The 22,039-nt window shown below is 39.1% G+C and overlaps 1 protein-coding gene across 8 annotated transcripts in view; it reads left to right on the forward strand.

Moving 5' to 3' along the window:
• The window catches only part of LOC135205288 (dual 3',5'-cyclic-AMP and -GMP phosphodiesterase 11-like), a 348,600-nt gene that overhangs the window by 227,325 nt on the left and 99,236 nt on the right, over window positions 1-22,039 (forward strand). For 5 of the 8 annotated variants that reach the window (XM_064235675.1, XM_064235683.1, XM_064235678.1 and 2 more), the window contains exon 2: window positions 13,887-15,097. The exons of the other annotated variants lie outside the window; for them this stretch is intronic. The gene's annotated coding sequence lies outside the window, so the exon portion shown is untranslated. The remainder of the gene's footprint in view (window positions 1-13,886; window positions 15,098-22,039) is intronic. 8 annotated transcript variants of the gene reach the window in all.

Raw genomic sequence — 22,039 nt, forward strand, 5'->3', positions numbered from 1 at the left:
ACGTGGCTATGCTATTTTGCAAAACCAATTTTTCTCTTGTCCAAATGACCCTCGAGTTAGGGACAGTATTTCAGAGCCATTGCTGTAATGTCATCGTAACGTTTCAGAATTTATTATTGTATTCGACTTCTCTCTCTCTCTCTCTCTCTCTCTCTCTCTCTCTCTCTCTCTCTCTCTCTCTCTCTCTCTCTCCTTCTAAGTCCGTGTTGGATTAAAAGTTAATATCTTGGTCACATTCTCCTTCTTAATCTCTCCTTCGATCAGTGCTTCTGGTATTTTTGTTCTGGCAAAGTCAGGAGACTATTACATTTTATCTCCTTGTTATATCTGATGTCATGACATGAAAAATGCATGACCTCGTAATCGACACGTGCAGCAGGCGAGGTGATCATTCATTATGAAGTGCGTCTTTGTACGCCATCTTCATTGAAGCATTTTTCATCTTTCATCGTCTTATCTTGCGAATTTCTCGTTCGTGTTGGCATGTTCGCCATTGTTCGCCATTTTGAAAAATACATCTGCCATCTGAAGGACCTTATTTGATATTTCTGCCACCTACGTATCTGTATTCATCATCTAAATATGCGTATTTGCTTGCCAATGCGTGTTGGCGCATCCATCTTCATTAGCTTACGCCCTGGCTTAACGTGATTTGCGTCGGTAACATCTTCATTTGCGTATGTGTTGGATTTTGCATCCCAATTGATGTTTTGATGTTCCAGTTTTCGGCCAGCTGGAAGCTTCGAGAATTTCAGGCCACTGGCGCCAACCTTTGGTGGGCTTGTTCCAGATGAATGGGGTTCATCTATTGAGTAATAACTGGCCAATCTTTGGTGGACTTGTTCCAGAATCCAGATGAATGGGGATTCATCTGAATGGCGTTCCAATCATTCTATGCCAGTATAACCTGGCCAACCTCGGGCTTATTCCAGATGAATGGAGTTCATCTTTTTTTTGGGTAATAAGTGGGCAACCTTTGGTGGGCTTACTTCCAAGATTCCAGATGAATGGGGTTCATCATTTTGAGTAATAACTGGCCAACCTTTGGTGGACTTGGATTCCAGATGATGTTAACTGAGTCTTTACGAATGGGCTATTGTTCAGTAATAACTGGCCACCTTTGGTGGGCTTGTTCCAGATGAAATTGGGTTCATCTTTTGGAGTAATAACTGGCCAACCTTTTGGTGGCTTATTCCAGATGATGAATGGGGTTGGCATCATTTTGAGTCAATGAGTGCTGGCCAACCTTTGGTGGACTTGTTCCAGATGAATGGGGTTCATCTTTTGAGTAATAACTGGCCAACCTTTGGTGGGCTTATTCCAGATGAATGGGGTTCATCTTTTGAGTAATAACTGGCCAACCTTTGGTGGACTTGTTCCAGATGAATGGGGTTCATCTTTCGAGTAATAATAATAATAATAATAATAATAATAATAATGTGGTAATGCAGTATCTTTTATATTGTATTCATTTGTGAAACTGAAATGAAAAGGTGTGCCCCCTTTCATGAGAACACGAGAAATCCCCTTCCCTGTCCATCCTCGAATACTTTAGGGCACGGCGCGGAGGAGGTCCCCGTCCTTTTAATGGGACACCCTCTGGTACCACGCTGCCCTATCACCCACCGGGCATTCTCCAGGGGCGAGGGCGTGAAGAGGACCCATTTCGACTTCGGAAGTTATGTCATTGAAAGAGACTGTGGGCATCTCCTTAGGGAACGTGTATGCTCGATGCCGTGTGCCCGGCCCTCATATGGGTATTGGTCCAGTCTCCGAGCGATACCGCCGGACCGGTTTGGGTAGAATCTCTCTCTCTCTCTCTCTCTCTCTCTCTCTCTCTCTCTCTCTCCTTCGTGGTAGCACTTGGGACTGCTACCACACCTCCGCCCTTTTGGTTGTTGCTTATGTTAACGTTGTTTTATTTGAAGCTCATGTTGTTTTTTTATTGTTGGTAATGTTGTGGTTCTTTTGTTAATGTTTGTGATGTTAATGTTCTTGGTTAATGTTCTCAATGTTTTTTTGGTTGATGTTGATAATGTTTTTTTGTTGATATTGTTTTTGTTCTCGCGAGAGTAGCCTCTTTGTTCAGTTTTTCTTTATTGTTAATACACACACAACATATATATATATATATATATATATATATATATATATAAATTACTGTGTATTTACATATGTATGTCTGTATGTAATTGTTGTATTTATTTCAACAAAAGCATCTTCCCTGATAGTGAATATAAGATATTAAAAATGGTCTTAGAAACATGTTAATTAAATAAAAAATACATTAAATAGAGAACAAAAATATAAACACTTAATTAGAAAAATACAGGGTGTCCATCAAGTCCCAGTACCATTACAAGTATTTATTGCTTGTGATGGTACCGGGGACTCTTTATGGACACCCTGTATGATAAATTACACATGGCAAGAAATGCTCTTTGTGATATTGAAATTAATACACATTAACCGCTTAGTTACTCTGTATGTGTTTACGACAACCCCCGAAAGCGATTTGTCTAACTGCGGTATTAAAAGGCAATTTTATTTTTCAAAGTCTTTGTAAGAAAGGCAAATTTAGCGTATGTCATTATTATTATTATTATTATTATTATTATTATTATTATTATTATTAAGTTTGTCACGTGTATTGAAGAGAATTTATTATTATTTTATTATTATTATTATTATTATTATTATTATTATTATTATTCCATATGTTTGTTTTCATGGTTTTACTTGATAATTGGACTAACAACAGGTGTATATACGTATTACGTGTGATATATATAATATATATATATATAATATATATACTATATATATATATATATATATATATATTATATATATTCACGTGTATATATAGTATATAGTATATATATAGTATATATATATATATATATATATATATATATATATATATTATATATATAATAATATTATATATATATAATATATATATATATTATATATATATATATATATATATATATATATAAATATTGATTTATGTATGAAAAGTAACTCTGTAGTCAGGCAGCGACAGTACTTAATACTAGTTTTCTTAGTTATAAGTAGTGGTCAGTAAAAGTTTATAGTATACAGGCGGTGACGCTTGGTGACGTTAGGGGGGTGGGAACTGTTGGGGGGGGGTGGGGGGGGGGAAGGCTGGAGGGGTTGTGGTGGGGGGGGATGGGTGGGGTTGTTGTTGGGGGGGGAGGGGGGGGTGAGGAGACTAGTAAGGACGGGGTGGCTATTGAGTCGCACTTGTTGCTAGCCGCTTCTACTCTCCCTCCCTCCCTTTTTCTCCATCGCTCACATCATTTGTACCCTACTTTGCCTTCTCTCTCTCTCTCTCCTCTCTCTCTCTCTCTCTCTCTCTCTCTAGGAGGGAACGGTATGGGCCTCATGTTACTTTAGAAAGTTCCAGTCTGCTTCTGTCCATGACATTATAAGCTAGGCTGGCCAGTTTAAATACCTATTAGGCCTATAGTTATTAGAGTATTAAAAAAAAACAATTCCTCATGGTCGTTCAGCACTCAGTAGGAAACGGATTGTCTGTACGACCTCGGGGAGGTAAAAATTTTCCTCCTAGGGAGGGGAAACCGCTCGAGAGAGAGAGAGAGAGAGAGAAGAGAGAGAGAGAGAGATGTCCCAGTGAACGAATCTTTCTTTTCACGATATGCGTCTAGGTTTTGTAATGGGGTCTATGAGGTCAAAGGTTATTTACCTGTGATACATAGCTTTATCAGAATCACTTTCGTCTTAATCAGCTTTCATGAATCTTCCACCAATTCGTCCTTGTTTTGAGAGAGAGAGAGAGAGAGAGAGAGAGAGAGAGAGAGAGAGAGAGAGAGAGAGAGATTTTTTTTAGCTTATCTTGTCATCAACATGTCAGCGTGTCCTTCATAAGATGTTCTCAATATTGAGTTCGTATAATTTCCGTGTGAATCATGCCACTTACTACCCGTTATTCTTTATCCGTAATTACCGCTATTAAGTGTAATTATAGTCAATCTTAATCTGTAATGATGGTTATCCTTGGCCGTAATTATCATTGTCTGTAATGGCTCGATATTCTGTCATTTCGGGATTTCCTCTCTTTTTTTTTTTTTTTTTTTTTTTTTTTTTTTTTTTTTTTTTGAAATAACTTTTTTTTCATTCATTTCTGAAGGTCTTGCGTTGATAGAGAACGTGAGCTCAAATAATACTGTAATTCTCTTCAATATTTTTTATTCGGCACTATACACTTCTATTGTGATTCTGCTATCTTATATGAATGTTTTGGAAGCGAGCTGCATTTTTATTCTGTTACTAAAGCGCTGTGGATATATAAATGGTTAAATTCCATTCACTCCTTATGTGCAGCGCATATTTATATGTTGTGTGTTATTTTAAAATCGCACTGCCATGAAATTTTAATTGCTAAGCGTTGTGAATTTCTAGCATTAAAGTGTTTTGCAATGTATCCCTTCATAACTCCCTGTTTATTTATCATTCTTCTTTCAATTATTTGGGTTAAAGCTTGACCTAATTATCATTCTATTATCGTTTCTCCACCAGATGTTTTAGAAATATCGGGTTAGACGTTGAATTTCTTTCTAATCGCACTGTCAAAACTTTTAACCTGCTATATGTATATTTCCCTAATCGTATTTCTAGATATTGCAGGGCTCTATATATATATATATATATATATATATTATATATATATATATATATATATATATATATATATATATATATACGGGCAAAATTTTAAATGGTTTTAGTGATATATGTCACTATTTTGGCTGATCATATTGGCTTAAACTTTCCATATCGGCCTGAGATTTTAGTTTTCGCCAAATTGGTTAACCGCAAAGCTTACTCGAATCAGATATACAGATTCTTTGAGTAGCATCATGACGTTTAGACAGTTTTCGCCTTTTAAATTGATATACAACAACAGCATTAGCTGCTGCCCAAAAAGGAACGTTTTACAGATAGCCACCAAAACGCCAGCTGTTCTGGATCACGTACAAACAACATCAGTCCCTCAAACGAAGCCGTTTGCATTGGTCCAAGCGAATCCCGTATTTACGTCCGAAACCGATCGTGTTGGAGAGAAAAAGTCACAGTTATAGGTCTAGTACACATTCTTCTTTTGCTCCAAGTGCGTCCTGTTCGCTGCCAAGAAAGTATAAAAAGAAAAAAAAAATGTTCCTCGTCCAGTGCAATATGATTGGATGAATGACCTCACTAAGCGTGTCATGTAACATGATAGCTTTCTTTCTGCCATTTTCGTGTGTTGTCGTTTGGGCTGCGAACGAGAGAGAGAGAGAGAGAGAGAGAGAGAGAGAGATTCAGATAGATAGATCGTAGTGACGTAGCCCACCACGACTCGCTGGAGGGAGGTTTCGCCGACATGTGTCTAGAGATATGTAGCTCTACGTAACGTTTTTTGTCCTCGTACTTCGCGAAGCGGGAAACCTAGACGCAATCGAGAAACGTTTTTCTTTGAACGTTGTAAAGTACGTTTTTGGTCCGGGATAATATCGCAAGAAGGCAAATCAATCAAGCAAAATAAACACGCCTGGGCGTCGAAACCGCTTTCGTCCGATCTGTGTGTCTGGCGGGTCTGGTGTCAGTGGAGGAAGAGGCAGATGGCTGGAGGAGGAGGAGGAACAAGAAGAAGTCTGGCTGGGACATTAGTAGGAGGAGGAAGGTGGAGGAATGTAGGGGGAGGAGAAGGGGTGTGGGGAGGTAGACTTTGCATGCCTGCAAGCAGACAGACAGTGAAGGAACAGAAATTATGGACGATTGTAAGGTTTTTGAGTGCATGTCCACTTCATTAGACGTAGTTGCCATAAGTTCTCCGGGTTGATGATAAGTTCGTTTAGGCTGAGTTCTCGTGAGAGTCGCCTTTGAAATGAAGCAAGACAGAGCAGACGACGTTCTCGTTATAAATGAATAAAGTATTATGCAAATTGAGGGGGAAATATGTTGGAGTTTGTCACTGTCCAGAATTTCGTAGGCTGAAGCCCATGTTTGAATAAGCGTAGGAGCAGACACTAGGAAGTGTTCTTTTATAGGCCTAGCTGTTCAGCTCACCGAAACAGGAACTGGAATAACCGGGTGAACGATTAGACATAAGAGAGGAGAGAGAGAGAGAGAGAGAGAGAGAGAGAAGAGAGAGAGCAACTCGATGGGAAAACCAGGTCATCTCAACGTCGTAACAGCTATAAGGTCACCAACGCTTGTACGTGACCTGAGGCCCGGTTTGAAGAAACGAATTATTTACTTTCTGATCTTTCCTTTCGCGTTGGTCCATAATACTTTCTTCTTCTTCTTCTTCTTCTTCTTCTTCGAATGCCTCTGCTGAAATGGAGAGAAAGCGATGTTACAGAGAAAGTGAAAGTACTGATTATGAGAAATCCTCCAGTTTCTTGTACGCAGAGAGAAATGACATTGAGAGAGAGAGAGAGAGAGAGAGAGAGGAGAGAGAGAGAGAGAGAGAGAGAGATTTTATCGCCAAGACAGGAAGATCAGGTTAGAAAATGAATAAGAATGAATTCACGTAGGGTCTTGGATAGGTATGAATGTGTAGAACCAAAACTGGAAAAGCAGCATCGCTGAATGACCGCATAGGTCGCAGAGCTTGGGTCTTAGTCCTAAGTTTTATATTCCAGTTCATTCGAAGACTGGAACAGGGACTGGAATTCATGCACACATACTTTTCAGTAAGTTTTCCCGATAACTTATAATTGAGACTTCATAAAGAAGAAGGGGGTGGGGGGTTGAATGTAATTCTTCAAAATCTTTAAATTGACCAATAAATTGGGCCCGTCATATTGGACCAGATTTTAGCCGAAATGAATAGTATATAAAAAAAGAAAATGATTATTTATATTTATAAAATGTGGATCTATTTAAATATTGAATACATATATAAAAATATATAAGTCTAGTGTAAATTGTATATACATACATACATACATAATATTCCTGGAATATTATAGGTCAGTTTATCATTATCAACCACCGGTATTTGAAAGAGCCCAAATAAATAAATAAATAAATAAATAAATAAAAGAAGAAATAATTCATTTTAGCCGTCGACGTAGCGGGCAGGAAAAGCAAAGGCAGTTCGTGTGGCATAGGTCAAGTTGGAACCTTCGTGGGTTGCCCTTGTGGGCTCTCTCTCTCTCTCTCTCTCTCTCTCTCTCTCTCTCTCTCTCTCTCTCTGCCAGTTCACTGACACTTATGAGCTCATAAACCCCCTTGCGACATGAGTCCCTCACCTCCTACACTCTTGCCTCATCCCCCCCTCCCTGGGGTGGGGGAGGGAGGTTGAGGAGGAGGAGGAGGAGGAGGAGGTCAAGGGAAATGTCCCATATCTCCTTTCTTATTGGACCCGCCCCCCACCTGAGTCATCTCTCTCTCTCTCTCTCTCTCTCTCTCTCTCTCTCTCTCTCTTAAAGCATTCCGTTCTCCTGTTTCTGTTTATTCATCTTTATCTGTCAGCGATGCAGTCATATCAGTACTATGACTCGTACTTCTTTATATGTTGGTTAATTGATTGATTGATTTGTTTATCTATTTTTATTTTGTTTTTTGATTAATTTATCGGCAGTCGCTCTCCGAAAAAAAACTGCCATTGACATGCGCGGTTCCTGCCTTTTTTATCTGCCGCGTGCGTGTGAGAGCGCTTGCTTGCTTGCTTGCTTGCTTGCTTGCTTGCTTCCTGCTTCTTGCATATTATCGTCTCCTGATTGCGTCACGTCCGTTTTCTCTCTCTCTCTCTCTCTCTCTCTCTCTCTCTATCAGTATGCGTCTGGGAGCAACTGGCCTTGACACTGCCTGCCAGCCAGGCGGCCAGACATCTAATGATCGTCATGGAAGAGAGAGAGAGAGAGAGAGAGAGAGAGAGGAGAGAGAGAGAGAGAGAGAAGAGAGGGGGTTGTGGGTTAAGGAGGGTGGGGGGCGGTCGTGTAACAGACGGACTCCAGACACATGTCATTTTCGTCACGGGGTCTTGATTCTGAAGGTTTTTTCAAGTGGTAGGGAAAGAGGGAACTTGTACTGGGTAATGTTTTTCCCTTCTCTCTCTCTCTCTCTCTCTCTCTCTCTCTCTCTCTCTCTACAAATATGTATATATACCTTATATATATAAAGGAAAATGAAACAATGGACTAGCATATGAGAGATATTTCTGAATTCAATACAATCTTTCACAGTGTCCTAACTTTTCAAGAGTTTCAGGACAACCATACTTGTACTCGTTTCATCGCCAATCATAAATACACTATGCTCTTAGTTTCCACATTTAGGTTAGATCATCCCCCTTTGCTGTTTTTGTAAAGCTTCCAGATGCCAATTATCAGACAGTGTTTCTTCACTCCATGTTTTGGAATAGGGTCCAGGAAGTGTGCGGGGTGTCACTACATTCTCAGCTGGAAATGGTGTTTCCAGCCATTTGCTTTTCGTCTCTGAAGTTTCTTTACTATTGATCAAATTTATCCCTTTTCATCTGTCGCTTATGACGTCACAAAAATGTGTCATTCAGTCTTCTTATTTTTCTTCTTCATCTTCTTCTTCTGATGGTATCATTGAATTATTGACCCAGCCCAACTTTTGACAGTGATTTATTTGCTTTCCTTCACCCAGGTATATTTTCATTAATAATTTTGTGGGGTACCCTAAGACCAGTGCCACTCACTTGTGTATGGCCTTATCAGCATCATCCACCTGTGCTTATCTGGAAATTCTGCCTTATCTCTTCTTGTTCTTCATTTACCTTCGATATCTAGACTCGAGTACTTAGTGTGTTCTACTTTTTCTGATCTGTAGCATTTTTCCACATGTACCCCTTTGCTGTTGTCCCTGTTCTGTTTTTCCTTCTTTGTCAGGTATCATCCAAATCCTAAGGTTTCTGCCTGACACCAAATTCTATAGATTCTTTATATAAAGCAAAAGTGATCTGTAAACTTTTGTGGGCGGAGCTTTTTAATTTCAGCTTCATTGGGGCTGTGACAGGATTGATCAATGGAGATATCTGCTCCTGTCCTGTATAATTCCTTACATTCTTGAGCGCTCTTTTAGTCTGGATTGATGGATATCTTAGCTGTCTGGTTTTCATGGCTGCCATCCAGAGATTTCCAAGAGTAGTTCTAGGTGATCTTTTATTATAAAATGGTATTCTCAATTTCAAGATTATTTGCAGCAACAAAACTTGTAATTTCACCCCATTGGCGTTTGTAGTCTCTGTCAGACCTCCCCTTCCCATAATATCTTCTAAACCTTCATTGATCCTACCAGCAGTTATTTTCCTTATCTCTTCCTAGTTTTGCATCCATAACATTTTGTAATTCTGTATAAAATTAATCTTTTATTTCTCCAATCAAAGCAATCAATCAATTAACTAACATTTCGCTACAGCTCACTGCTGTCCAGTCAGTCAGGTTTAAGGTGTTAAAAATCGTGCGTACACCTTATCTATACCTGTTCCTTCTTCTCTTCCTGAATAAAGATAACTGTTATCACATGCAGTCTCCCTTGATCCAGTCCTTGGCACTTTGATTCACGTAAATCTAAGTCGTCTCGTCCGTATCTCTTCAGTTCTTACAATACCTGTTGCATCTTTCCAGTTTGATTCTATCCTTTTACAATCCAATTGCCTATTTCTTCTCGAAGATGCTGATGCCCAGGGCTGTGGGCCATTTGCGGACGCTGCTATTCCAGAAATGTGGTTGCTTCCACAGGGGATTCATTGGATTAGTAAATTAAAGGACAGCCAGTTCCTTGTAGTTTTGTCAATGACCTCTGCCATCGCCTACTGGTTTTTAACCAAGGCCATCCACTGGGAGTCCAGAGTTGAACTTGAGGCGATGAAGCACTACTCACACCTTAACTGTATTCATCATCCTGTTGTAATGATTTCTTGTGCTCATCTCGATCAAGGCCACTGTTTTTTGTTTCGGTTGTAGCCTTTAACTGAGTAAGCTTTAGCCTGCAGGGGACAAATGGGTAGAGTCCAGAGCTCTAGCTCCAGTGCAGGTACTACCAGCCACGCCAGCTGGACCTGGTGTTCACCAAGGGACAGAGACGCAACTCCCTGAAGTTATATACGAAACATGCCCTAGTTGTAAACATATATCTATAAAGAGAGGAAGAGAGAGAGAGAGAGCGAGGGAGAGGAGTAAAGGAAGTTCCTGTAGGCTGAATGAAACCAAAAGCCATTTCAAAAACCGATTCCACCATTTATTCTTTCTCTTCATTAGACAGTTAGTCTGAATTGGCCTACGTTCGACACGAACAGGAAGATTAGAGAACTTCGTCCGTGGCAAAGCACCTGGTCCTACCTTATTGTATTTGCCACTTCTCCTTTGGCATATTCCTTTCTCCATCTTTATACAGACACCATACACTCTCAATAAGGATGTCTGTCCTGGGAACACCTTTGTTACCTCTGTTTAAATTCCCAGAATGAATTACCAAGAAGAATTCTTCACCTGGAACATCTTACAGCGCTTTGTCCACTGGAGAGGCAGAGTTCGTGTTACTGCATCGCCTAGAGAGAATCTCCTACCTGTTGGAGCAACTGACACTCCTCTTTCACCTCAGGCAGGCCACACGCCTCCCGTTTCGTGTCCAACAATACAAACGGTGCAGGGGGATGTCCTAACAAGCATCAGGACTGCGCTGAAGATCTCTCTCTCCGCCAGTGAAATTTTATTCAGGAACATTTTCACTGAAGTGTCGTCAGTGATTATAGAAGCTTCGTCTTGCTTGCCAACCATATGTATGGTCTCTTACGGAGGCGAATGAGATATATTTACGCCACCTCTTGTATGAGAGGTCACGACCCCCAGGAAACCGAATTTTGAATAAGCCTTGCAGACGCATGTCGATGCTCTTCTGTCTGTCACATTTTTTGTTTGGTTGTTCTTCCTGTGATTACATTATAAGAATATAGAATATAGTTGGTTTTAGTAGAAAATGTGCCGTGTTCAAATATGAATTCAACGCTGAATGTTGTTTCGTCACATTGTTATCTTGAACATTCGTCTACATCGAGTCTTCAAGGTTGCACGGTGAGAATTTATTCAGGAAATAGAGTGAGTCAAAACTCAGTGGCTGTTTCACGTTTCGCTGTTTCTTCGGCGCTGAAATCCTTAATCTACTGATGAATGAAAGCACCTTGTGCTGTTTATTCAAAAACAGGGAGACACAGGTGCCCCTCCATCCTTGTCTTAAATCAGGGTTTATGAGGCTTGTATAATTGATTTCTACATTAGTTATATTTTCACTACAGACGCGTTCTTCAAAGAGACTTAATATTAGATTTTCGTACCAGTGACATTTTCACCAAAAAAAATTACACCCTTTAATCCAAAATCTAGGATGATCTCCCTTGACTTAAGAAGTGATTAGTACTATTATACCTGTCTGGTAGCCGAGTGTGACAGAAAAGAATCGTTGTTTTGTTAATTTGAGGTCTTCAAAGAGGAGGTCGTTTCCAACCGGTTGGACTAATCTTGTTCAAAAGTACATTCTCTCTCTCTCTCTCTCTCTCTCTCTCTCTCTCTCTCTCTCTCTCTCTCTCTCTCTCTCTCTCTCTCTCTGTAATTTTATCAGTAATGGACTGAAGTGCAGTTATCTCTCACTGCGATCTCAGATCCCGAGTGATAAACATTCTTCTTCATCTTAGTTTAATGGCCTCATATGATATTATTATTATTATTATTATTATTATTATTATTATTATTATTATTATTATTATTTACTCGAGTATTTTGCATATTATTATTATGGATTACGTCCACTCATTCGTTTTAAACGAAATACCAGTTACTACACACTTTTAAAATAGGTTTCATTGGACAGTTTGAAAGTTAAAAAAAAAATTTTGACTTCGAAAATTAAAAGAAAACCATTTTCTTTCTATTTGACAGCTCGAAAGTGAAAAAAAAAACTTTTGTTGATAGATCGAAATTTAAAAGAAAATAGAAAAAAAATCTTTTTTTTTGACAGTTTGGCAAAAAAAGGTCCCGCAAGTGTATTGACAGATCAATATAAACACATATACTCCACACACGCCTTCTCTCTATTGCTACTCGTTCCCTCGACGTAGCTGATTAAGCAACGTTGGGTCTGGTCAGTTACTTTTGCGGTTAACCGTCATCGAAAGAGAGAGAGAGAGAGAGATTCAGGCAGCCTCTTGTATTTGCTTAGTTCAATCTGCTAAAATATACGTTCTTGTGCAGGTCAGTCCGCGTGCACTGGAAGAGATTATCCGTATACTGGTTCCTGTACACGAAAGTGCTTGCATGGGTGCGTGGATGCGTTCGTCCTCTCAGTCTCTTCCTGTCCTTGCTTGCAGCATCATGTACCTTCTTTACCTGCTTGTGGATGGTGGTTTAGCCCTGGCCCACCCCCCCCCCCCCCCCAAGAACCCTCACCTACTCCTCCCTAATCCTCCCCCCTACAATAGCGTTAGCTCCTTACCTCACTTCCCACTGTCTGGCCTTCAGGTATCCGAGCCGAACCTTGTCGGCTTAGGTTTCAGACTCCCGCCCCCCTGCCCCCCCCCCCCCTAAGACGTTGTGAGGTGGGGGAAAGGTGTTGGAGGTTTTTTGGGGGTTGGAGGTTCTTGGCAGAGGGATCAGAGGTTCTTGGGAGAGAGGGGAATTGGTGGTTCTTGGGAGGGGGTTTTGAGGTTCTTGGCAGAGGAGAATTGGAGGTTCTTGGGAAAGGAGTTGGAGGTTCTTGGGAAAGGAGTTGGAGGTTCTTGGTAGGGGGTTTGGAGGTTCTTGGCAGAGGGGAATTGGAGATTCTTGGGAGAGGGGTTGGAGGTCCTTGGGGTGTTGGAGGTCCTTGGCAGAGGGGTTTGAGGTTCTTGGCAGAAGGTTGGAGGTTCTTGGGAGAGGGGTTTGAGGTTCTTGGCAGAGGGTTGGAGGTTCTTGGCAGAAGGTTGGAGGTTCTTGGGAGAGGGCCATAGGAATGGTTTAGGGAAGGGGGTGTGGAGACAGTCAGTCTTTTTGCCTTATGTCTGTTTTTTTTTTCTTTTTTTTAAATTTTTAAATTTTTTTTATTAGGATCCCCTTTGAATTTTTTTGTGATTTGATTTTTATATTTTTTCTTTGTATTTGGAAAGGAGTAGGCAAAGTGCAGTGTTTCTAGTTCAGTATAAAAGTTTTTAAAGGCCCTTTAGTAGATATTAAATTCTCTCTCTCTGTAGTTCAGAAACAATCAAATTGTAACTCCAATTTAACCTACGGAAATGAACTGAATTATAATATTCCCACTGAGTTCAGTAAACTCGACGGAAAGGGTAATTACTGCAATTGTGACAAGAAAGGTCTGAGAGAGAGAGAGAGAGAGAGAGAGAGAGAGAGAGAGAGAGAGAGAGAGAGAGATATTAAGCTGTGTTGCTAGCAACATTTCAGTGCATTCAGCAATAATGAGCGTAGAGTGACTGTTGGCAACCCACGTTTTCATGACAAAGATAAATATTATTATGATTATATATATACATACCCATCATATGTTGGGATTCCTTGTGGCTTAATGTGTGTGTGTGTATATATATATATATATATATATATATATATATATATATATATATATATATACTATGTATGTATAATGTATTATGTATGTATTGTGTGTGTGTGTCTAATATCGAATTGCATATGCTTACGTGCGATCAGTTCACAAATTAGTGAAGCAATCATTCAAAAGTTTGAACAAAATAATACAGATTTTGACAGAAAACCAGAAAAAAAACAAAACAAACAAACGTAAGAGGGAAAAAAAAAATGTCGAAAGCCACAATATATGAACGTTCTATTCCCGTATCCAAGTGGCCTCATATGCATGTTTGTTATCTCTGCCCACAGGAATATATATATATTACAGTTGTGTGTTCTCCGAGGCTAAGGCATATCGCTTGAAAAGAGAATGAGAGACGGAGAGAAGGAGCGAGACCCTTTGAAAATCGTTCGTCTCCCTTTGAAAATCGTTCGTCTCCCGTAAACGATGGTGCGTAGTGCAATAGACGGCAGCCCTTGTCTCGATGGCAGCGCGAAGGTGAGATGAACGAAAATGGTGGTCAGGGAACGATGTATTTTGGGAAGGCGTTGGCGTCTGGAAGGTACGATAAAGAGAGTTGCCGTTTAGTCAGTTTCCAAGTGTATTTCGCCCATCGGAAGTTCATCAAGATTAGAAGAGATTAGAAGAAGGAGTCCATCACTTTTCTTTTTCTTTTTTTATCTTTTTCGTTCATTCTGGTGATCTTTATTAATATAAAGATGGAAGATTGCTTCTGCTACTACGCCAACGTGAGTGATTTCTGGTGATTGACGAAGATGCCTAGGGGCTGGTGAAAGTACAAAATCACAAAGCAAGGAGCGTCAGTCAGTTCGCCTTTTATTTTTGTATATAGTGATGTCGTCGTCTTCGAAGTGCAGGAACCGATGGTGGTGGTGATCATGATGCCTTGGTCACTATCATCTATTTATCAAGGGACAGGACCACGACGCGACGATGGCATCTCACCGAACACCGTAAGACTTTGTTGTTGTCAACTGTTGAATTAAAACAGTTGAACTTGTGATTTCGAACTTACGTTTGTAAATAAATAAATAAAAAACAGTTGAATAACTCTTGCGAACCCTTTGAAAAGTAAAAATATAAACGCCACGAGCTCTTCCCCAGTACAAATATCTTAAGTTTAATTTACATAGTACAAAATAAAGTTAGTAAGTCACACGATTGTCGTGTGATTAACTGTTGTAAAAAAAAAAAACAAAAAAAAAAGTTTTCATAACAGTGAAGGTTGAAAAAGTTACCTTTTAGAGTCACCGCCCTCGAAGCCCCGAGAAATATATCTCAGTACAAAATAACAAGTGACACTGAAACGTGAATATGATGATGTTTGAGTGAAAAGTTGAAAAAAAAGGAAAGAAGATCTCGGCGTGAGGATCTATTTACGCTTTGGCAACCTCTGCTGGTGATGTCCCAAGGATGTTATGCGTCGAGACAATGAGAACTGAATTAGTCAAAGTCGACGGTGGGGATTCAGACTACGTCCTCATCAATCACATCAACGGTAAGTCAGTTGCTGTTGTTCATGTTGATGTTCCATTGATGTTCCACTGATGTTACGGAGGTACACTACTCAAGATTTCGTTCGTGGTGGTATGGTGTTGTTACCGAGTTAAGCCTATTGATATGGTGATGTGCATTATTTATGAAATAATTGATGGTGTTATTGAGTTACTGACGATGTCCTTATGATGTGCTAGTTGATGTTTCATTGATGTTGTTAGGGAGGTACTCATGATTTCATTGGTGTAGGCACGGTGCTACCGAGTTAGGCCTATTGGTGATGTTGATTGATTTATGAGGTAATTGGCGCTCTTTTTAGATAACTGTTTCATAGTGCAACCTCTTTGAGGTTTTCAAACCTTCTTCACTCTCAGTTTACCTTTGAGTTGAATAACCTCATAGGTCCCAGTAGGACTTGGTCTTTGGCCTTACTATTACGTCCCATACTAGTCAAGGCTAAAATCAACACGGGTCGCAGGACACTACCCTGAATGACGCCACCAACAGCTCTTGCTCGTCACTCGGCGAAATGGATTGGGTCGAGTCTCTACCTCCAGTTCTTGAGTTACAAAGCTATTTAGTATAGAAGAAATTCGTGGGTGATGAGGAAAACGCAATAATGAAATCAGAAATCAGTTAAGTTGCATCTTGAGTGGTGAAAATTTTAATTAAAGCAATATTCCGTTGATTTTGTGAGATCAGTTGACCTATCTTCTCACAAGTGTTTCAAATTGGTATCTAAATATATTGCCGAGTTTCGAAGTGACGATGAACATCTAATGTACTAAATGGGGAGAAGTTATTTAGAAAAAAAATTGTTTTGGTTACTTGTTATTTTAGTTCAACGATACATCCAAAATATTTGACCAATCATAATTTTTGATAATTCGTCTAGACTATTCCAACCATGGGGTTAATAGTTGTAGATTATGTATTGACTATAAAGATGTCAAGCAGAAATGTGGAAGTGTTGATGAAGTATAGATATTTCATAGCAATGATAAACGCGTTGAAAGGACATAGAGTAAGTTGAGAATAGATACCACCAGTCTCTCTCTCTCTCTCTCTCTCTCTCTCTCTCTCTCTCTCTCAAGAAAGAGCATCACAGATGCAAGTTGAGAATAACTGCAAGCCTCTCTCTCTCTCTCTCTCTCTCTCTCTCTCTCTCTCTCTCTCTCTCTCTCTCTCTTTCACATTCACATAGTGCTACTCAGCCACTGCCATGTGCATCGTCCGAAGTAATCTGATATCGTAGTTGGGGAATTTCGTTGCCAGCAACACACTCAGTCTTGTTGCCATGGTCCCATCGTCTTGCTTGCGTAGGGGAGTTCTGCCGGGTCCGTATTTTGACCTACCTTGTTTTTCGTGGTAAATATGGTTGTGAATCAGTGACGTGAGGTGTGTTAGTAACAAGATTAATTGTTTTGGTGTGCAGTATCTTCTAGCGGACCCCAGCAACCTATGTCTAGACAAGCCGTTGCACATTTTGAGAAATATAATTCAAAATCGAAGCGGTTCTAACTTTGTGCACCAGAGCAAAAGACCACATTTCCTTTATTATTATTATTTTACAGATCATGTAGCTTCTTCTCTCTGGCAAAAGGTTTAGGATAATGTAAGCCAGCGAGAGGTCAGATTAGAGGCTGACAGACAGACAGGGCTCTAGAGAGAACGAAGGATGTCCCAGTTTTGGGACAGTAGACCTAAAAGTGCATGGAGAATAAGACAATAAAAGAGGAATTTTAATGAAAATGGAAAATTAGAAAAGGAAAAAATTTAGTTTTTATACAAAAGGAAAATAAGACATTAAAAGAGGAATTTTAATAAAGATGGAAAATTAGAAAATGAAATTTTTTTTATTTATATACAAATGAAAAATAAGACAATAAAAGAGGGATTGTAATACGAATGGAAAATTAGAGAATGAAAAAATTTAATTTTTATAAAAATGGAAAATGAGATAATGAACAAAGGTATTTTGATAAAATTGGAAATTAGAAAATGAAGACAAATAATGGATATAAAAATGGAAAAAAAGACAATAAAAAAAGAATTTTATAAAAATGGAAAATTAGAAAAACATGGAAACAAATAATATACTTAATTTTAATATAAAGTCAAAACTAAGAAAATGAAAAAAATAATGTATATGTAAATGGGAAATTAGAAAATGAAAATTTTAATAAAAAGTTTAAGACGAAAATAAAAATAATTTTTATAAAAATTAAAAATTATAAATTGAAAGCTAACAACTTTGATAAAAAATGGAAAATAACAAAATGGAGAAGTAATTTATGTGAAAATGGAAACGTAGAAAATGAAAACAATTTTGATAAGTAGAAAATAAGAAAATAGCAACAATGTTGTATAAATGGAAAATTCGAAAATGCAAACAATTTTAACAAAAATGGGAACAAAGAAATAAAGAAGTATTAATGAAAATGCAAAATAAGAAAATAGTAAAAATAATAAAAAGAAATTTAGCTAAATTGGAAGATAAGAAAATAATTTAAAAAAATTTATTTTAATCCAAATGAAGTAGGGCGAAAAAGTTAATCGTATTGCTAATTTGCCTTCAAGCACCTTCAGCCTCTCTCTCTCTCTCTCTCTCTCTCTCTCTCTCTCTCTCTCTCTCTCTCTCTCTCTCTCTCTCTCTCTCTCCCCTGTGATATTGTGACCTCTTCTCAATGTTGCTTGCAAAGGCATATCACTGAATATTCGACATTGTGGCTTGTATCTTCAAGGGCGCTCTAAGTGCTTTTCAAATGCTTGCAGTTGTTTCTGATGTCAAATGCTTGTAGTTGTTCGTTGAATAATATTATGAATCATTTAGCGATGGGCTTCTTATATAAATGACCTCGCACGAACAATAATTTTTTATTTTCCATTTTGTATTTTTCAAATGAACAGTAATATATTTTTTATGAGTTGCGTATTTTTAAAAGTCACTTTTTTTTAATAGAGTCTGGGTCTTATGTCAAGTAGGGCTCCACTATTTTCCAGATGTTTTAGATTGATTTTTCTAAGTGCTATACATTCTCTCTCTCTCTCTCTCTCTCTCTCTCTCTCTCTCTCTCTCTCTCTTGCTTTTTCCATACCTCAAACTCTTTCTTCGGCTTTGACGCGTCTCTCTCTCTCTCCTCTCTCTCTCTCTCTCTCTCTCTTCTCTCTCTCTCTCTCTCTTTCCATACCTCAAAACATTCTTTCTTCGGCTTTGACGCGTCTCTCTCTCTCTCTCTCTCTCTCTCTCTCTCTCTCTCTCTCTCTCTCTCTCTCTCTCTCTCTCTCTTTCCATACCTCAAGACATTCTTTCTTCGGCTTTGACGCGTCTCTCTCTCTCTCTCTCTCTCTCTCTCTCTCTCTCTCTCTCTCTCTCTCTCTCTCCATACCTCAAGACATTCTTTGGCTTTGACGCCTCTCTCTCTCTCTCTCTCTCTCTCTCTCTCTCTCTCTCTCTCTCTCTCTCTCTCTCTCTCTCTCAGCATTTAGAAGCCGAAATCTGATAATGTAACTCGCGCCGCAAGAGTAAAAAAAAATAAAAATTAATAATAATAAAAGGAAGGTCAGATATTCCTGGAACCTGAAAAACAAATCTCTGTTCATCGCTCGTTTAGCATCGCATGGAATCACTGGAATTCGGAATTCGATCGAATATCTCTTTCTCAGAACCTCCGCAGATAAGACGTTCCGTGGCTCTGTAAATATTTAAAAAAAAAAGTATGCAGTGAAATTTTTGGATTATCCTGAGAAGGTATATATGTTTAGTATGTATAGTAGATTCACATCAAATGCGCACTTGATGACTATGCCAGTCCCTTACGACGCTCCTGATTGGCTGTTGATAAGCCAGTCACACAGGGCTGAAAACCCTCAGTCTCTCTGGAGAGTTCACATCGGTAGGATCTATGTTCCAACTCTCCTGAGTCATACTCTTTCAAAGGCACCCCTCTCAGGAGAGGTGGAACACACATCCTGCCTATGTGAACTCTCTCGAGAGAGACTGAGGAGAGTCTCCAGCCCTGTGATTGGCTTATCAACAGCCAATCAGGATGGGGAGAAACAGTCCGTCGACCAGAAAAAGTAAATGGAATGAGTCCTCTTGGAATATCGTCCCATGACTTCCAACTCTTTAAAATGTCGACCCCTCCTCCAGAAGTATACCATCCTGGCATACACAAGTCTTCCTTGAAAAGTAGCGAGGCGTCCTGCCCCCATCAGTGTTCCAGGCAGGGGGTGGGGGTTGGGGGAGGGGTGCAGTTTCGCAATCCCTTCCACCAACTCTTGCTGTGTCACTGTTGGCTACCCATTGTCTCTAGCTGGCTGGTGGTGCAGTGACTGCTCTTTCAGGAAAACAAACACATCTCGCACACTCAATGATACTCGAGTATCCCTCCTATGAAAGCTCACTTCCTTGCGCGCAAGCACGCATACACAGTTAATGTAATTGTTTTGGTTTTTTTTTATTGGGAGGGGGCTTTGCAGTCAGGGTATTACTGTACTTCCGCCATGCCCGCCATGACGTTTGCATAGCGAATATAATATCTAGTACAGATTTCTTTTCATCAGCTCACTAACTTGCGCGCAAGCGCGCATACACAGTTAATGTAACCTTGTTCTTTGTAGAGGCATTTTCGAACGAATTATAGATATTTTTCTACTTCTTTCCTCAGGTATTCGATAGGACACGTGAAGAAGGAGAAAGAGTAATAAAGTTTTTAAATTTTTTGTCTGTAGTGGGACATACATAATCTGTCAGTTCGTGTCAATTTGTAGGACTTGTTTTTTGTTTTGGGAATCTTTTCCTATTTTCGTTAAATGGCTCGGTTCGTGTTTCCTGGACTCTTATTTTTCTTCTTCTAGTTCTTTCTTTGTATTTCTTCAGAGCTTTCGAAAGAGTTGTAATTGCTTTGTTAATCTGCTTAATTGTTATTTTGTTTTTGAGAATCTGGCGAACTTTGAAAAATGACTTAATCGTTAGGCCATTTATACGGAGTGAGTTCGTGTTTCTATTTGTCTGCGTTAATCGACATTTTCCTAGTATTCAAGTTTACCAGATCCTCTCTTCATATTTGATATCATTGTTATCGTTATAAATAATATGTCTATTTTTTCTTCGCCTGCATTTGTCCTTGAACACCCTCTTGTTATCGTTACAAATAATGTTTTTATTGTTTTTTTTTCCTCCTGCATATTTGGCCTTGACGACCCTCTACAGTATCGATTCTACAGATTCACGCAAAGAGCCCTGTGGGTCATTAGATTATTATAGTTATGTATTTTGTAACTATCTGAAAGTCGAGTAATGTATAGTTCCCTCCAGGTCGATTTCTGGATTGGGGGAATTGACTTACGCAGTTGATGACGTCACGGCATTATGGGGGCAGATATAAATTTCGTGACCCGGTTGACCTCAAAAGCCCTTCTTGGTCTAGGGAAAAAAAAAAAAAAAAGATTTAAGAGCGATTCATGTAGCTGTTTTTGCAGGACCGTTTTCTCCATTTTGGTGGAGGCAGGGACCCCTCCTGTTTTGTGGGGGGGGGGGGGGTGGGGGGGGGGGGGGGTGCTGTGTGTGTGAGCAAGCACACAAACAAGCACTTACATACATATGTATTTATATATGTGTTCAAGTATAAATATACTTTCTCTGCGCTTTAGTCATTAAAAAAATGGATTAGAAATCATCAATACTTATATAATAATGAGGTTCGCTAATTGAGGTAAAAGGTATATCCCATATAGGTACATTTTCCTTAATTACCTCTAAAATTGTATCACAGGATTTCCTTATATGATATACTTGACGTAGTTTTTCGTATCGCATTGTATTGGCCAATTATCATATTGTATTATCATATTGTATTGTATCGTCTGTTAAATCGTTGTGATTCTAACAGGTTTGATTTACGTGTAAACAAACGAGTTATTTATTACTGTCAGACGGTTATTATTCGCTTATCTGAATATTCCACGTCAATGTTTCAGCAACTCTGCTTTACGCATTGTATTGCATCATATTGCATTATATTCGATAAATTGGTCGCATGACATGACCACACTGTTGCATTGGAGTGTGATAACCCACTGGAATAAACCTCATTGTATTTCATTGTAGTCAATTGCATTTGGTTATATTTTTTCAACTCTCAATTGACCTAGTGACTAGGCGAGAAACCTCCTCCTCCTCCCCCTCCCCCTCCTCCTCCTAGGATCTGCGAGAGGGGTGGGTAGGTGGGTGGGTGGGGGGGAGAGAGGTATTTGAATAAGTATATACACAAGGTCACTTGAACTTGGCTTAATGCGCAGAATGAATTTGTTAGCAATTTCGTTTGTTGCTTTTGTGTTTTCTTTGTCATTCGCTTTGTTTCTTTGAGCCTTTGTCGCTCTCTTTGTTATTGTTTAGAGGCATTTTGTGTTTGTTTAGGCAATCTTAGTTGAGATTGTTTCATGCGTATTGAAAAGTTTTGATTTCCGTTGCTCGTTTTTCGTATCGTGGTTAAAATCTCAGAAACTCTGAAGGTTTTGTTTTGTTATGATAATGAATAGATGAAGATATTTATTCTGTCTGATTTTGCTTCATTCTGCTGTTCTTGTTTTATCCTGTATTAATTTTCGTACTGTTGACGATACAGTTTATTTATTCACTAGATTTTTGTGCTACAATATTCTTGTCTGGCGCTGTTTGTTTGTTCGGCCATGTCCGTTCAAGTTACAGATTATTAGAAAAAAATATTTTGCGAGAATCTGAACATATGATAAAGTCGTTATCGAAGACAAAAAATAGAAGTGTGATATTCTCATCAGGCCAAAATATTGAAGATACATTTTACTTTCGTAAAACGTGAGTGAAAATGGTCTTACATATCTTACCCAAGACTACCACAAGGGGGGGATTAGGAACCTCGCCTCAAGAGAGATTCCACGTCAAGTAATTAGAAACTTGAAC

Source organism: Macrobrachium nipponense, chromosome 49, assembly GCF_015104395.2.
Source record: "Macrobrachium nipponense isolate FS-2020 chromosome 49, ASM1510439v2, whole genome shotgun sequence".
NCBI classification, from domain to species: domain Eukaryota; kingdom Metazoa; phylum Arthropoda; class Malacostraca; order Decapoda; family Palaemonidae; genus Macrobrachium; species Macrobrachium nipponense.